Below are 6118 nucleotides of genomic sequence, written 5' to 3'. Positions count from 1 at the left end.
TAAAATACTCAGTGGGAGGAGGAGGCGTATCAGATATGTCTATGATTCCACTCACGTTTCTCCCTGTATGTTCACATCGTGAGATTCATGCTTGGTCTCGAGATGCCCAGGATGCATCCTCCTTAGGATGGTGTTTGCATGAGTCAATATCAAGGTGGATGGAGAGAGTAATTATAGTAAATGGGTGAAGGGTGTGTGTCAACACGTCTTATGGTCTCTGTCATTGGTTCACACCATGAGATCATTTTGTACGCCCTCATGTCGCCCTAGAAGCGACCCCCTTAGGATGGGTTTTATGCAGTTGGTCAATATCAAGGTGAACTCCAGAAAAGGATAGGGTCGCTTTAGGTTTTGCCCCAATTGGGTTTTTTCCCTTCGGATTGGCCTTTTGGGACGGACTTCTAGGGCTTAAAATGGAAGGTTAAACTTACTGGAGATTGTTAAGTAAGTTAATGATCTCTTGGCCAAATCAATGATGGCTTATCATTATAGGAACAAGAGTTGTTCTGGTATTAATGATTGGTTGAGAACTTCTTAATTCAGATGAGAGATAACTGACTGATAACTTGTAGAAATACAAGTTATTTTAGCTCTTAAGTTGGAACAACTAAGGTTTTTAATGATAAATTCTCCTCATTTTTAGAAGAAACGCATGGAATTACTCAAACATTAGTAAACTCATGCAAAAGAATGTTTATTACTAAATACTGCGGCACTAACGCATTATATCGCAGGATTTCAACAAGAAGCTAACGCATGACTAAGAAGTGTCGCAGGCAAAGTTCTAACACATGGGTCATGCGTCGGAGGGATTCAACGCAGAGAAGATTCATTGATTCAGGTTGTTTGTATCAAATCACCACTTTCAAGTATGGGCACCTGCAGCAGGCGGCGTCTGAAAAAGCTTCCGAGTGTCAGGCGGCTGATCAGGGCATGGACTTTAATGCTGCCCATCACCAAGCTGGAGATGACCAATGCCTATAAATAGATGAAATCCCTCCAGAGTTTAGAGTTCAGAAAAATTTCAAGTTCTCACTCTCATAATTAGCGTAGTCATAGTTTTAGATCTTTAAAAGTTGTGCTATGGTGCCAAGAAGAGCAGAAGGGTAGAGAACCACTGTCACCGTCGGTTAAGGAGCAGAGGAAGCCGAGCTTGAGAAAGACACTTCATCCAATTCTTATACAAGTGATTGTACACAACTAGAATTGAGCCAAAGAGATACAAGAGATTGTCTGCGGCTTGACTCAGATCCTTTCATCTCATTTATCACTTTCATTTCATTTGATTTTGTAAAGACAATCTACTTCTTTATAAATTCATATATTTGATCCATCACACTTTTCCATTGTTTATTTCTTGTTTATGTTGAATGCATCTATACTTTATGCAAAATTTCATTTCAAATGCTTAAGCCAACTTGATCAATTGGTAAAAGCATCCATAGCTTAAACTATTCGAGAGAGTAAATAAGCCAACATCATGTAGAACGCCTAGTACATCTAGAGATAGACTTACTGGTGTTTATTGCATTATGTGTTTGGCGCATGCATCTTAGAGATAGGTTTTGTATGTTATTCGCATTGAGAAGTATCGAATAAGAGTCTAACGCATAAACAAAGATAAGAAAGCCATCTCATCCACATCACATTCTGGTCCGTGTACATTCATTTTAGATCGACGCATACCATTTACACTAAATGTTGGATTTTATGTCCTAAAACTCGTAGTTTGTAAATTAATAAACATATTCTGTTTTGTTTTTCGATAAAGTTGTTATTGAAATTTTAATCTTGAATCAATAAACTAAGATCCTGAGGCTATTTAATGTAGTTTGAACTTTATGTAGTAACATAAATGTGGATCAAGTTCAAATATATATCCAAAATGATCTATAGTATATGAATAAGGTTGGGCGTCTTATTCTGGGGACACTATGGATGCGGCGCACTTTGTAGTTAGTACAAACGATATGATCCTAAATAATTCATATAGAGATATGTGAGTGGGGGCATCCTATGCAATGATTTTGCATAAGACTGAACCATGAAATAGTCACTTTTTACGTTTTAAATGTCGTTTTATGTATAAAACTAACAATTTTGTTAATTGATGACCTAGGTAACTTAATTTTAATCCTGAGCTAACTATGAACTCCTGTTCACTTGGAATTATCCTTAGATCTGCATAGGTGAGGGCAACTTATCATCGCTAGCCCAATAAGCCTCCCATTTCAGGGGTAAGATCAGGTGGATAGCTGGGAACATAGGGTGCAAAATGGAATTCACTCCTACCCGTAATAGGGATAGTAAATAGGTTGTTCCCTTTAGTACTGAATCCAGGACCTGAACAAGGGGCCCCACCCTCTCCTTGGCCCGAGAGGGGTTCGGTTTATAGGTTGGACCTTAAACCAATTGTTCATTAGAGGATCAATGGAACTTAAGGAACAAGATGTAGTCTTAGGGGTGAAACGATTTTTATGACCCAGTCATATAACGACCCGACCCACTAGGACTTAGGTTAGGTCGTTACTAAAATAAATGCATGCATAGGATTTGAAATGTCGCTCAGTTATGTTGAAATAAATGCTAAACAGACAAGAAATTCAAAATCCATTTGTTAAATCAATAATAGGGTACCCATAATTCGTAAAAACTATTAAAAGTATAAGAAAAACAATCCTTCATAATAAGTTTCAAATAGTAAAACTAAATATTAAGGAAAAATATAAGGACTCTAAATTTCATGATACAAAAGCGTAAAAAAAACTAATCCCAGTGGCACGATCACGAATTCCACTTCGCCATCGCCGGTGCATCTCTACCCTTACCTGAAACATCAACATAAGAAAGAATGAGCATGAAATACTTAGTAAGTAACCCCACCACTGGGGTCAGACTAGGCATCTATGTCCTCTAGATACCCACCTATGGCACATATACACTCATGAAATAGGTAAGAGACTGAGTCCTATCCTACTGTAGTTAAGTATGCCCACTACCTCTAGCGAATCCCGTAGGAAACACAAACTGGTGAATACCGAAAGACACACAAACTGGTGAATCCCGAAGGAAACACAAACTGGTGAATCCCGAAGGAAACACAAAACTGGTGAATCTCGAAGGAAACACAAAACTGGTGAATCCCGAAGGAAACGCAAAACTGGTGAATCCCGAAGGAAACACAAACTGGTGAATCCCGAAGGAAATACAAACTGGTGAATCTCGAAGGAGACACAAACTGGTGAGCATCTAACTAATCAGTGAGGACATTCACACAGCTTCAACATTCAAAAATCAACACCGTACGAAACTATGACATACATGTAATCCTCGATACCATGGCTCTACCACATACACATAATCCTCAACAACATATTCTACAGCATTCATGTATACCTTAACATCATAGTTCCATAACATACAAGTATGTCTTAACATCAGCAGATCAGATACCAACATATGGAAACACATACCACCTCATACTAACAATCAAATGCCTAGGTGTATATTTAAACAAATCAGAACTCGTGCCAGAACATACTTTGATTCAAGTCATACTATCAATCAACATGCTAACATTTACCATAACATACACTCATCATGCTAGCATACAACTAAAGTCTGGCCCGTGGGCAGTTCCAGTGGTAAGATTACTTACCTCAGACTTAAGCCCAAAAATAATTAACAAGTTTATGTTCTCCTTAGAATGGAATAATCTTGGATCAAAGTCCCAAAGCTGGAGTTTAAGCCGAACTCACTCCCAAACTTGCAAACAAAGCCAACCAAAACATAAACCATTATTAAGTTTCCAAGTCCAAATTTTACAGCAACAACAACCAAAACAAAGTGGTTTTTTAAACATCCAAGCTTACCAAAACTTGTCAAAACGATCTCGAACCTGCTGGACAGCCATTCCAACAGTTTCCTAGACTCAAATCTAAAGCCAAAAATAATTCGAATAAGTTAACCTTCATTCCAAACTTAATGGGGGCCCAATCTTCCACCCAAAACTTCACAAAAGGCTTACCTAAAACTGCCAGATCCGGCGAACCCAAAGATGACGGTGGTGGCGGACGGCGAACAGACGGCTAGAAGGTGCTGCAGCTAGAGACTGGAGCGGCAGTAAGGCGGCGGACGCACAGATCCGATGGCTGGGCTCGGACCTGGGCGAATCGGCACGATGGGCGGATAAAAAATGGGAGCGGCGGCGACACGCAGATCCGGTGGCTCGTGCGGCGAAGGGAGGGAGTGAGGCTGGTTCGTGCGGTCGGCAATGAGGCTGGCTCGTGCGGTTGGCAGCAGGGCTAGTTGGTGGGCGTGAAAATGGCAAGGAAGAAAAGAAGAAAAAAAAGGAAGGGGGGAGGGGTCAGCGATTCACATGAGGGAAAAGGGAAAGATTGATTTTTTTTTTTTATAAAAGAAAAATAATAATAAAAAAAAAGGAAAATAGAATAATTATAATTAAATTCTTTCAGAATAATTATAATTAAATTCTTTCAGAATAATTATAATTAAATTATTTCCTTATTCCACTTTATACTATTTAATTTCTTTCCTTTTCCAAAGAAAATTAAATTCCTGCCATAAATTTTTAAATTGAAATTCAAAATTGAATAATTTTGAATAGTTTCCACGCCAACACTTAAATCCTCGCACTTATACTCTAAATCCAAAATTTCAAACATGCCCTTCAACTAAGGACAATAATAAAAGGTTTGTAAGCTTAAAAAATCCATTTATGGGTTGAAACAAGCTTCTAGATCCTGGAATATAAGGTTTGATACTGCGATCAAATCTTATGGCTTTGAACAGAATGTTGACGAGCCTTGTGTTTACAAGAAGATCGTCAATTCTACTATAGCATTCTTAGTTTTATATGTTGACGATATTCTACTCATTGGGAATGAAGAAGGTTACCTAACTGACATCAAGAAATGGCTAGCAACGCAGTTCAGAATGAAAGATTTAGGAAATACATAGTATGTTCTCGGGATTCAGATTATTCAGAACCACAAGAACAGAATACTAGCCACGTCTTAAGCAACTTATATAGACAAAATATTGTCTAGGTATAAGATGCAGAATTCCAAAAGAGGTCTGTTACCTTACAAATATGGAATTCATTTTTCAAAGGATCAATGTCCTAAGACACCTCAAGAGGTTGAGGATATGAGACACATTCCCTATGCTTCCGCAGTAGGGAGCCTGATGTATGCAATGTTATGTACTAGACCTGACATATGCTATGTAGTAGGGATAGTCAGTAGGTATCAGTCCAATCCTAGATATGATCATTGGACTGCCGTTAAAAATATCCTTAAGTATCTTAGGAGAACGAGGAACTACATGCTCGTGTATGGTACTAAGGATTTGATCCTTACTGGATACACTGACTCTGATTTTCAAATCGATAAAGATGCAAGAAAATCTATATCGGGATCCGTGTTCATTCTGAATGGAGGAGCAATAGTGTGGAGAAGTGTGAAGCAAAACTGTATTGCGGACTCCACAATAGAAGCTGAATACGTAGCTGCTTGTGAAGCAACAAAGGAAGCAGTATGGTTGAGGAAATTCTTGATAGATTTGTAAGTCATTCCAAATATGCATCTGCCTATCGCCTTATATTGTGATAATAATGGTATAGTTGCAAATTCAAGAGAACCAAGAAGCCACAAGCGCGGCAAGCATATTGAGCGCAAATACCATCTGATCTGGGAGATTGTACATCGTGGAGATGTTGTAGTGATCTAGATATCTTATGAGCAAAAAATTGTTGATCCTTTTACAAAAGCCCTTACGGCTAAAGTATTTGCCTACAGAGTCTAGGTCTACGAAGTTTGTAAACTAGGACAAGTGGGAGAACTTTTGGGTATATGCCCTAGTTTATTGTATTTATATGTTTATTATACTCATATGTTTCTCACTTAAATTCAACATTGTGATACTCCACTAGGATTTTTTAGTACAAGTGGGAATTTGTTGGATTTTATGTCCTAAAACTCGTAGTTTGTAAATTAATAAACATATTCTGTTTTGTTTTTCGATAAAGTTGTTATTGAAATTGTAATCTTGAATCCAATAAACTAAGGTCCTGAGGCTATTTAATGTAGCTTGAACT

Source organism: Benincasa hispida, chromosome 3, assembly GCF_009727055.1.
Source record: "Benincasa hispida cultivar B227 chromosome 3, ASM972705v1, whole genome shotgun sequence".
Lineage (NCBI taxonomy): Eukaryota > Viridiplantae > Streptophyta > Magnoliopsida > Cucurbitales > Cucurbitaceae > Benincasa > Benincasa hispida.
Note: the sequence above shows the minus strand (reverse complement) of the source record.